We start from the raw sequence: 13,245 nt of genomic DNA, 5'->3' as shown, positions 1-13,245 counted from the left end.
TCAAAGTATCTTGGGATTCACAAATCTTTGCTTAATTTACTGCAATTTTTCATGTTTATTTAGAAACCTATATTTAGAAATCTATAGCAATAAATCACCCCGTTTGATGATTTCAGAGCTCTAGGTCAGCTGATCACAAGAAAGATTCAAAAATCATGTACAGAAAATGTTAATGTCGTTTTGATATCCATTTTTAATGTATTTTCGGGGAACGAGAGGATCTCCATTACGATTTTTGTGTATTTTACAAGAGTATGGGGACGTCAGGCTTTTTGGAGTCATTGGGTCGTTAAAGCCACGAAGTCTTCAAACCTTAAAATCATCAAGCTCTCTGGTGTTTTTCAGGTATTCTGGATTTCATGCTTTTAAGTCTTCATGATTTCAAGTCATCGAGGCAATCAGATTCTATAAAATCGTCAAGTCTGGTTTATTTGGCGGTCTTATCAAACAAACTATCAACGAAGAAAAAAAATGAATTCAGTGGATAGCCCAAGCGACTGATGAATATTAAGTTAAAATGCAACACTCACAGTTGAAGTGAAAAATCGAATAAAACGAAATGCTTCTCCATCAACAGCTTTCGAAATCCATTCAGCAAACTACCGCCCAGAAGAGCCATTTTCTTATCCTTTACGGCCGTATCTAGACATGTTATTTATTTATCCTTCCTCAAGATCCCCCTTCGCTGTCCTTCGTCAAAAAAGTCAACGTTAGCACAGCCCCAGTTCCCGGCAGAGGTAACACCTACCGACCATTTTTTTTTCCTGTCTTGGACCTAACCGACCGACTGTCATCATCAAAGAGATGGAAGGCTTCCGAGCTGACTGATGTAATCCGAACCAGGGAGCTTACCACTTTTTTTTTACTTCCTTCCTTCTTAAACCATTTCGTATCCGGTTTTCCGGATGGGTACACGGAAGGTTGTATAAATTTTAAAAGTTTTAGGAATTTTCTCAAATTTTTTTTATGGGATTCCTAACTACTCTATAACTGATTTAAAAAAAAATCTTAGGCTTGAAATAAATAGTAAGATACATTATCAGTTATTTTTTCACCATATTTTCTCAGTGTTTTTCAGTTTCTATTAAAGGATCAAACCATCGAAACCGACCGATATTTTGTAAACTATGACTGGAGCCTACAACAGATCCTACCGGAAGATTTTTTTTCTTCTCATCGTAGCTGCTTCCAGCCAGCCTCTTTCAACTTCTTCACTTTCATCCGCAAACACTTCACAGTGGAGGCTACAACCTTGTTCCTGTGTCAGTTTATTGACGATAGATCTCAGCCCGGTTTATCCCCATTCGAGTGAGGACTCATCTGGTAAGAAATCTCCCTGAATGGATGACTGAACGGATGGATGGATGGATGGATGGATTATGGGTGGCTCCAGAGAGCGAGAGAAAGGGGGATGTGTCGTTGAGCAATCTTCTTCAATTTTGTTGGATTTGTTCCCTCCTTCCTCCGGAAAACTTGAAAGGAAACTGGGAAAAGGGACAGGCTTTTATCTTAATCGGCCACATGGTACTGCTTGAAAGAAGATTCTCATTCCTTGCGCTGCTCTCAGCATCAGAATTGTTAATCTTTATTTCAGTGTCGTACGATTATTGATAACATCTCAACAACTGGAGCAAGTAGAAAAGGAAAACTCGGTACGTGACCTATGGTGTAGTAAAGATATTTGTATCAACGTTCGAAAGTCTCTCCCCGAACTAAGTTGAAGATATTTGCAGCTCGTTCCATCCAGTAGGTACTAATTGATGCTGAGCGGAATAACTATGAGATGGGAAAGTGTCAAATGTTAAAGTTGCATTTTGAGCTCAATGGAGGAATTTAAAACAGCTCCGCCGGAAAAAAAAATCAGTTTTGTTTATTCAACTATAGGGCCTGTAAATTACCTGATTTCTCAATAAACTTTCAGAAAACATACAAATTTAAATTAAATTTATTATTAAAGTGTTAAAATCAACCAAGCTTCTGTGTTGCGGTAAGACGAACGTCGCTCTTAACTAGAACTAGAAGATGGTTTCAAATTTCAATCAAACGTAGGTACTCTCAAATATGAAAATAGAACTATTCAGATTGAATCTTAGCTGTCGAGTCCAAGTCTCTGTCTATGGCTGAATCCAAGAAAGAAAGTTGAACAGATTATCTCGAACTTAGCACGCTTGGAGTTCAAGTCAGATAACTATTTCAAAGTGAGTGAGTCTACATCTAAATTTGAGCTCTGAAACTTAAGATTTTTAATTTTCTTTTATTCTCACATGAGCTTTCATTGCGTTGTTTGAAATAAAATGTAAACAGAAAGTTTTATTACACAAAAAAAAACGAAAACTGACCTAAACTTATCGAGACTTCTTCCATTTAGAATATTTATAGCCTGGACAACATATTCGATATATGAAATTCGTAAAATATCTACAACTCTTAAATTGCATAACTTATTACTCTATCTTTTCCATAAATAGAAGGTTGCCAGAATTTTTCCCGGGTATCTGTAACTATCCCGGGCAAATCCGAACAATTTTATTCGAAAACCAGACAAAGTTTGTACAATTTATTTCATAATTTTAAACTGAAAAATCGGACAAAATTCGGGGATTGTTGATCGAATCCAGAGGTTTATTTAACAAAAATTAAGCAGAAAATACTCGAAAAATTTTTGTTTTCGTCAAAATACATCAGAAGATTTATAATCGTATTGTTAGCTTAAAAAAACCGTTAAGATTATTTAAACAAAACTTGATCAAAGAAATTTTATTTTTAGGCAAACATAAGAAAATGGATAGATTAATTTAAGTTTTTTGTTAGATTTAGGAAGTAATAATAATAAATCCGGTCTTAGTCCGGGCTTTTTTTTAACGAAACCCGGGAAAACGGTCCTGACTGGACTTTTCCTTAATTTTTTTTTTGAAGTCGAAATTTTTGCGTATAAAACCATCCAGAAAATGTATACTTGAAATGAAGTTTGTCTTTGATTATTGGTGTTGCTTATTTTTAAGCTCCATTTTTGGAAACATGAAGAGAAGATAAGTCTTTCACGAAAAATGTTATAAACATTTCAAAATATTAAAAAAAAATCTGAATTTAATCAGAGTTATTTAAAAGCAGGTAAGCAACGGCTAGAGCTTTCACAAATTTTATCAATTTTTTGGCAAGGTTGAATGAATCATTATAATAATTGGCTATGCCATGGCCGTAGGAAGAACCGACTCATGGGGGGGGTTTTGGTGACTAACTTTTACCTATGATGTTTTTTCTTTCACGAAATTAAAACAAATTATGTTTATTATATAAATTATACATAATAGTTTTCGTATGAAATTGGAACTTAAGAGAGAAGACACGAATGCCACATGGATGGTTAAGTGTCATTTGTAAAACCTTAAAAAAAGTATTTCTTTTTTCATCGATGGTTAAATTTTTGAATTTGTTTAAAAGTCTGGTAGATTAAAGTTATTTGATTTGAGCATAAAAAAAGTTCTTTTTAGGTTAGCCTTCAATTTCTCTAAAAAAATGAGTATAGAATAAGTTTCTATACTCAAATCTAACAAGCCCAATCTTCTTAACTTTTTTTGCAAATTCTAAGGTTCTAACCTTTGATGAAAATAAATCAAATTTTCCAAAAAAAATAGTAAGAGAAAAAAAAATATAATCAAATTGGCTTGATGCAAACTTGAACTAAATTTATGATTTTATTTTGAAATTTTGCTATAAAAAAAGCTTCAATATTAATAATGTTTAACAATACACCGAAAAAATAAAAAAATCCTGTGGATGATTTTTTAAAATATAATTTGGGATATTTTGCATGAATCAAATTAAGAACATTAACTCAAATTCTACTTTGTATTTGTGATTTTCAGCTCAATTGTGTGTACAAATTTATTCTGATTAAAAACTTTGGACATTGAATTGACAAGCAAATTTTTAATTTAATGTTCTCTTAAATTTCTCACCAATTTTATGTTTAAATATGAATTCTAAACCTGAATTCAAAAATTGAACTTTGAATCTTTTCCGAATTTCAATACGATTTGCGCAATGTACAAAAAATACGATTTCCGAATCTAAATTCCAGATCAAAATTTCATGAGCCAAATCTTAGAGCTCTCTTATCTTATTTAAATTCTGTTATGCTGGTTTAATCTTAAATCATTATTTCAATTATTTATTTTTAATCTGTTTAGTGAATCTGATTTAAAATGTGAATTTCGAATGATGAATCAGAATCTGGTATTCAATTTAGGATCGCCACTTAGAAGCTATAAATGTTTAAATTTTGTGTTCGAATAAAGTTTAAGAACTTTGAATTTGAATATAAAACAAATACCAAATAATAGACCCTCTTTTTCCATATTCGGAAAACTATTATTAAAATATTGAAAATGCATTTGATTTTCGCAAAACATATGAAATGCAAAACCGAATTCGAACAAGGATTTCAAAGCAGCTTTTCATTCCTTATTATTCGAACTGAAAAACAAGAATCCTAAACTTGATACAAAATCAGAAATACGAAATATGTAGAAATACAATTTTGGTTACAGGAATACGGAACCAGAACCTCCAAAATGGGTTTAGTTTAAAATTTAATATTCAGACCTGAATTTCTATGATAAGGGTGCCAAATTGCACAGTTTTAACCGGATTGTCCCGGATATTTAATATCAAATTTTGGAGAAAAGTCCGGTCCGACCCGGTTGCCCAGATTTCATTGGAAAAGCCCGGATTTTACCCGGGTTTGTTCTCATTCTCATTCTTAAATCAAACTTAAAAAAAGAAAAACAAATTGTGTTGTAATTTTTTTTTTATTTATGCGCCCAATATTTTTGCAGCAAGGTTCAAAAAACTATCATGAAAGGTTTTTGAAGTTTTTCCCGGTTTTGCATGGATTTGGTCGACAATTTTGAAATCAAATACCCGGATTTTGCCAGGTTTTTATATAAAATAGCCTGGATTTGTCCGGCCCGGACACGTGCTGAAAAAATCTAACAACCTTATGAACCTATGAACAAGTGAGAAAATTTTGAAAAACTGTTGCAGAATTTTGAACTTGACATGGGTTTTTGAGGTTGTCATTTTAGTTTTTAGTTCAGATAGTTACTGTTAAATATCTTTGCTCTATTATCATAATTTGATTATGAATTCAAGATTTTGAGTGTAGAGTAGAATACCTCGCTTGCTTTTTTGGACCCTCATGGGGGGGGGTTTAACCCCCAAAACCCCCCCCGTTCCTACGGCCATGGGCTATGCAATGCAGTTTTTTTTTGATTTTTTTTATTTTCATCCTACGGTTAAACAGCTTCAAATGAGCAGTCAAAAACGCTAAATCTATAAACATATATTATGAAACTTTGTTGCATTACATTGAATATCTTTTCTGAGGTAAATGTTCGGTTAAAAGTTTTTTTTTTTACAAAAAATGTACTGCAAAAATCAAAGAATATTAAAAATTCCAAGATATTTTTTAACTAACAGTACATCTCTGACGAATGAAATATTTTGTTACAAATTTAAAACTAGTTGCGCTTATTCTGGTCTGAATGAATCGCTTTCAAACTTTTCATTGCTTTTTGTGGCAATAAAAATGAACCGAAAAAAGAAACGAGAGATATAATTTTTTTCATCTTTTTAAAACGTTTTTTAGAGTAAAACCAAGACCAACAGAAGAAACATATACAATTGTACTGAAATTTAAAATTTTGAATCCTATTTTACTGTTAAATGTAATTTTTCATGGCAATACAAAATGCGATTTTGATTACTCAAGTTTTTTATTGCAAAAATTTGACGAAAGCAGATCAATTTTGTAAACCAATTTAACCCCAAACTAAAAAAAACGATAATTTGGAAAGTTCTTTATCCTACTGATTTTTATTTCAGTTTAACAGTTGTGACTAAACTGTTTTTTATAATTCACAAAACAAATTGAAAAAATCAAATAGATGATAATAGTTTGACAAATCACTCGAAATCATAGATCAAGTGAAATATACAAAAAAAAACTTTTTAGATAAATATCAAGATTGAGCAAACGATTATCTTTCATTAATCTTGCGAATGTAGTTTAAGTTTTCTATTCAAATTTTGAAATCAAAATTTACAGCCTTTCGTTTCACAAACAAATGGAATTTTCTTAACAACGAGAAGTCAGAACCTTGAAATTGAAATTCAATAAAAAAAAACAAATGGAATTTCAAGCCGGATAAGCAATACTCAGCTTATTTTAACGCTGAAACCGGGTCATATTTACAAGTTGAGTAACATAATTTAGAACTTAATTTAAATGTAAACCTTCTAAGGTTTCAGCTCATGTCATCAATTTATTTTTTTAGAAGAGTACCTACAAATTTTTTTACTTTTTTAAATAAGTGTACAAAACTCAACACTTCATTAAATAATAATCACAGATTTTTTTTTCTATTTATTTCCGAACTTCATTCTATCAATAATTCTGAAAAAAAAATCCCGGATGATTCAACGAATAATATATTGGATTAAATTATCTCAATTAATAAATTTATGTTATTGAAATATTGTGTTCCAGAAAAAATGTTCTTAGGTTGAATAATGAAATTCATTAATTAATTCCGAAGCCCTTTTGAATAAAAAGATTTTTTTCTTATACAAAGATATTTCGAATCTTTTTTTTAATTGAATATTTTTTTCTTTCCTTCATTTATTTGTTTTGATAGCACGCAAAATCATATAATTTCGTTTTAGATCAGGAAACAGAGTGAAAATTAAAAATAAAAACAAGTTTCGAATGTTGTCGATGATCGAACATGACACCAAGTTCTGTAGGTATGTCATGCAGCATTGTCTGATTTAGTAATACATTTAACATAATTTTATATAATGAGTTAAAATTCAATTTTAAATGTCATCATCAATTTGTGATTTAAATAAAATATGGCACAGAAGCAGCTTACAAATTGAATGCATAAACTTTTGAATTTATAATTTTCCAGTTATTTTTTTCGAGTGTTATAATGTTTCAGTATAAAAAATGGTTTAGCACGTATGTAACATAACTTTAATTTTAAACATATTTTCATGATCTATACAGGAGGCCCTGGGAGCCTAAGGGGTATAAAAGCTAGTTTGAAGATAAAAAGCACTAAACTTCGTTGTGTTCCAGTAAATTCCATAGATATTTTTAAGAAATTTCTTCACGAGAATGATCTTCTTCAATGAAACAAAACATGTTACAACATTTTCCCCAGAAACAACGTTTATTTGGCTTTAATTGAGGGGACATATAGTTTTTGATGCTGGAACTTTTACCTCTTTGGCCCCAAACACATGCACTTATACTAGGGTTTCCAGAACTTTTTCAGTACGTATCCGGGCCAGACAAACCTATATTATTTAAAGACTATATTATTTAAAGACTCCGGTATATCCGTGCAAATTCGGTCAAAACTCAGGAATAAGTCAACACAAATCAAGAAATAAAATGCAAACAAATTTTTCATCATAACCAGCTGTTTTTAAATCGTATTTTAAGCCTTTCATGATTATTTTTATAAAACTAGCTCAAAAACTACGTTTGAGCCACATTAATCAAAATTTCAACAACACAATTTCTGTTTGATTCGTTTGTTTTGGCGAATAAAGTGAATCATGGCCGTAGGAACGGGGGAGGGGGAGTTTGGGAATTAAACCTCCCCCCCATGAGGGTTCATCAAAAGCACACGGGTATTCTACTTCAAACTCAAAATTATAAATTTTTTATCAAACTTTGATGATGGAGTAAGGTTATTCGATAGTAAAAATCTTGACTCAAAACTGACTTCAAAACCTCGAAAACTAATCCCAGGTTCAGAATTCAGCTACAGATTTTCAAAATTTCCTCACTTCCGCATAGTAATTCTTTGCTTAATACTAAATTTTATTCTGGTTCCTTACTATCAAATGTGTTTTCAAATTTCGGATTAGGTATCCAGTTAAGGATTTTTGTTTTCGTTTCGAATCATCATGAAAAATTGAAATAAAAAGCTATGCCTTAAATCGTCGAGTAAATTTGGTTTAAAATTTCCTACAAAATTTGATTCATGATTTTTGAAACTCATACGCGTTTTATTTACATTTAATTAGTATTTTTCCAAATATGAAAAAATAGAGTTTTTAAAAATTTAGTTTTTATGTCATATTTAGATTTTTAGTTCATAAACTTTATTCTTATGCTTAATTTCTAACATAACTAAGCAGATGTCCGTGAGTTCGAGTCTAAGAGTAAATTTCGATCACAGTTTTACCGGATAAATTTTTCAATGACTGTCTGCCAACTGTAACGTTGATATAAGTCGCGAATGACATAAAGATGTTAAAATGACTATAAACGAAAAAAGTTTCAGAATAGCGATTCATCTTTCGAAATTTTTATTTTTTTAGATTTGCAAGTCGGAATACATTATTGAAATAAGGAATAATCATTGAAATCCAAAACATCCAAATTTATATTGTGAATTTATGATTAAGGGCTACGAAACTGATTTCAATTCTTGGCTCATATTTCTAAAATCAGAAAATCGTCTTTATGTACATTTCAGAAAACGTATTGAACGTATTGAAATTCCGAAACAGAATGACAATTCAAATTTTTAATTCAAGTTCAAAATACATATTCAATTTCAGCATGATCTCCACAATCGAAATCAAATTATCGAGATGACTATTTTGGTAAAGATTTAAATTGCAAGAGATTGCAGGATGATAATTCTGATTGTTACTTCAATTTTAGAATTAAACCAAAGTCAGTTCGTTTGTACAATTCAACTAAGAATGACAAAAATTTTGTAGAATTATAGTTCATTTTGCAAAAAAAAATCTTCCACAGGAATTGATTTTTAATGAAAATTATTTTATGGTATAGAAACATGTATCTTCTCTTCATGAATTTTATTGGAATTCCATATGTTTTGGCGTATTATTCAACATTCTTAATATTGCAGTATTTTCGAGAACCAAATTTCAAACTAAAATATTTAACTAAAATCGAGTTTGCATAAATCCGATTTGTATTTCAAAATTTTAGTTTTTTTACTCTTACCTCTATTTTTTTTAGAATTTTTATTCAAAATTGAAGGCTTCTTAGAAAAAAGAAAAACCTATTGTAAGTTCTAATTAAATAAGCAAAATTAAGCTGGCCAGATTTCTCGGTTCTACCCGGACTTGTCCGGATAATTGATTTAAAAAAATAGGAAAAGGTTCAGCTGCCCAAATTTTGTTTAAAAAAAAAATTTCACCAGATTTTCCACATTTTATCGCAAAGTAAATCAAAAATTAGATAGCATTATTTTAACTGTCAATTTTGTCGCAAAATTGAAATTTTCGAAGCTAGATTTATTAAAATAAACATAAACGATGCTTTGAGGGATTGATATACGATTCAAAATCTGGTTGAGTTTTCTGCGAAAAAAAAAATCAATTTTTTCCTTGATTTTTGTAGAATAGTTCTTGGATTTTTGTCTAATTATTCCGAATATTGACCGGATTGAGGTTTGAAAATTGAATGTCCGAATTTTGACAGGTTTTTAAATAAAATTGCCCGGATTTGCCCGGCCCGGATACGTGCGGCAGAACTTCTGGCAATGTTAAGCTAAGTTCACCAGATTTTGATGCAAACTTAAGATTTCAACCATTAATGAAAGAATGATTCCTATTTTGGTGCTGAAGGATTCTTTATTCAAATCCTTATCATCATTTGAAAGATTTTAGGATGTATTTTCCAACATTTTTTTTAATATGAAAAACTAGTTTCTTTTCGACTAGAAAAATGAACTTAAAAATGAGTATCAAATAATATTAAAAAATAATATATAAGTATTTTATATTTTTTTAGTTCATGCATTCTCGAGCAAAAAAGTCATAGAAAAAAAATAGGTCACCAAAACCTTCCCCCTTCCTACGGCCCTGAAGTGAATAAATCCGGGCAAAATCTTCATATAGTTTTTTTCTGTTATCATTACAATATTAATATTCAAGTTGGCTTTGCTGTTAACAAAACATAATAAGAGGCCAGCAACAGATCTTATCACAAAAACTGTTTCATGAGTTAATATTTGTATGACATTCTCATTATTTTCAATGGGCTACCACCTCATGATAAATAAATGGAGAAAGTTTTTGGAATTGTCTAATTCTGTGGAATGCATCATAGGACTGAGTAGATATTGGGGCCATTGAAGAGTTTATCAAAACCTTAGGCCTAAAAAGCTTCAAATCTCATCCATGATTTTTGGCAAAGTTTTAAGTTTTATTGACACGAGTAAATTCTAACTTTTTTGATTGTATAGAAAATTTTCATTTCTTGCTCTGTAAAAGGAATATAATTTATTTTTAAGTCTAGGAACGAACCATTTGTTTGGGCCAATTTATGAATTCTTTATATAAAATTTTCTGCTGATTTACTTTGTACGAGACCGGCACTTCTCTTCAGATAACCGAGTTAAATTCTGTTGAATGGAGGTTTGTCCTTTAGCATTGACTGAAGTTCTTTAAATCGCCCCAGTCTGAAGTTCGAAGGTAAGGAAATTCGTCAAACAGTGTCCTTTTTTTCAAAACTTAGTGCTAACATATGTAGGTATATTGACAGATTTTCCAAAACCAAAAAAAAAATTGAAAATATACATAAGGTTATTTCTACAATTTTAAAACTTGTTTTATTCTTCATCAGATGGGTATTTGCTAAGTTAGAATGAAAAACAAAATTGTTAGTGATATTATGAAATAACAATTGAAAACGCATAGCATCGCCTGTTTTGTTCAAACTCAAGGTCCTTTTTTCATCTCCATGTGTTCATTCGACAACAAAGCGAATTTTCTCCATTATTCGAAGATAATTATGTTTAACCAATCGAAATTGTTTACCCATGGAGCGCCGACCTTCTTTGACAATAGCTTCAATTCAATATTTGCCCGAAAATTGAAGAAAAAAAAGTCAAACGTATCATGTATTGACGACGACGACGACGCTCCAGCTTAATGGCGCCTCCCATGCCAACGAGGGATCTCCCCTATGTACATACCAAGGCTGCTGTTGGTTGCACACAAGGAGTTTTTTGGCAGTTTATCGGCCCGGCCTGCAAGAGTAACGGCCACGCCATATTGCCACATTGTTAAGGCATGCATCAATGGGTCGGAAAATTGAAAAGAATGAATGAAAGCACCCGCAGCAGCAGCAAGCCTACAATGACGACGCCGACGCCACCGACGACGTCCTCTCGATGCTCGGTTTGTTCCCGGTCCCAGATCGTACGTTTACTCGTTCCAATTGCTTGGGGATTTTTCTCTCAATTTCTGGGCAGCTACAGCTCTGTAGGCTTATGATACATTAGCCATGACTTGGAAAAGGGGGTGTGGTAAAGTCGGTCACATTGTTGTGCCGAGAAAGCCCTAGCGAGACACTCTGTTGTTGATGCACGTGGAATGCCTCTTTTTGGCATCCCCGAAAGACCGCCTGAGGGCATCATAAACATAGATGAGATTGAGCTCGCTGTCACGGGCCACCTTTTCAGGTGAACTTTCGTGAAGGTTAAACCTTGGTTCAATTTTTCGAGAGTTCTCGGTTAGATGATTCCGGAAATAAACTGTTACGTATTATGGTTGAAGCTACTGAGGAGGATTTTTATGAAAAAAGAAATCATCATCGAATTTTAAACCTTGAGGGCTCCTTTAAAAAAATCTTTTCTCAAAATTTAAATTTTCATGTCTAGTACTTTAAGTATGTATGTTAGATCAACAGTTATAAAATAAGAGTAGCATTAGCATAGCATTAGCATAGCATTAGCATAGCATTAGCATAGCATTAACATAGCATTAGCATAGCATTAGCATAGCATTAGCATAGCATTAGCATAGCATTAGCATAGCATTAGCATAGCATTAGCATAGCATTAGCATAGCATTAGCATAGCATTAGCATAGCATTAGCATAGCATTAGCATAGCATTAGCATAGCATTAGCATAGCATTAGCATAGCATTAGCATAGCATTAGCATAGCATTAGCATAGCATTAGCATAGCATTAGCATAGCATTAGCATAGCATTAGCATAGCATTAGCATAGCATTAGCATAGCATTAGCATAGCATTAGCATAGCATTAGCATAGCATTAGCATAGCATTAGCATAGCATTAGCATAGCATTAGCATAGCATTAGCATAGCATTAGCATAGCATTAGCATAGCATTAGCATAGCATTAGCATAGCATTAGCATAGCATTAGCATAGCATTAGCATAGCATTAGCATAGCATTAGCATAGCATTAGCATAGCATTAGCATAGCATTAGCATAGCATTAGCATAGCATTAGCATAGCATTAGCATAGCATTAGCATAGCATTAGCATAGCATTAGCATAGCATTAGCATAGCATTAGCATAGCATTAGCATAGCATTAGCATAGCATTAGCATAGCATTAGCATAGCATTAGCATAGCATTAGCATAGCATTAGCATAGCATTAGCATAGCATTAGCATAGCATTAGCATAGCATTAGCATAGCATTAGCATAGCATTAGCATAGCATTAGCATAGCATTAGCATAGCATTAGCATAGCATTAGCATAGCATTAGCATAGCATTAGCATAGCATTAGCATAGCATTAGCATAGCATTAGCATAGCATTAGCATAGCATTAGCATAGCATTAGCATAGCATTAGCATAGCATTAGCATAGCATTAGCATAGCATTAGCATAGCATTAGCATAGCATTAGCATAGCATTAGCATAGCATTAGCATAGCATTAGCATAGCATTAGCATAGCATTAGCATAGCATTAGCATAGCATTAGCATAGCATTAGCATAGCATTAGCATAGCAATAGGTATACAGTACATTTACACTGAGAAACATTTTCGAGATCATTGTTCCACATATTCTTAAAGAAACCAATTTCAGTCCCAATTGAGAAATTTTTTTCTTGTTTTTCTAACATTCACATTCACATTAAAGGGCTTTAATAAATTACACGAGGCCACAAAATTTTCATTCTTCAAGGTGCAAATAGATTAAAAACTTATTATGGTTAATTTGGTTGCCCTGAATTAAAATATGCAAAAATCAGCTTTTACTTTTTAAAACTTTTAAAAATAGGTTAAAATAATTGATAAATATTCTGTATTTTTTGACAAAAATATAAAAAAAAACCAATAAATAAAAATAACCGTTTAAAGCTGATAATCAACTTTCTTTAAGACTGCGAGTACTTTAAAGTATTTTAAAGAAGA

Source organism: Uranotaenia lowii, chromosome 2 (assembly GCF_029784155.1).
Source record: "Uranotaenia lowii strain MFRU-FL chromosome 2, ASM2978415v1, whole genome shotgun sequence".
Lineage (NCBI taxonomy): Eukaryota > Metazoa > Arthropoda > Insecta > Diptera > Culicidae > Uranotaenia > Uranotaenia lowii.
The sequence above is the reverse complement of the archived record's forward strand: the minus strand, read 5'-3'. Positions refer to the sequence as shown.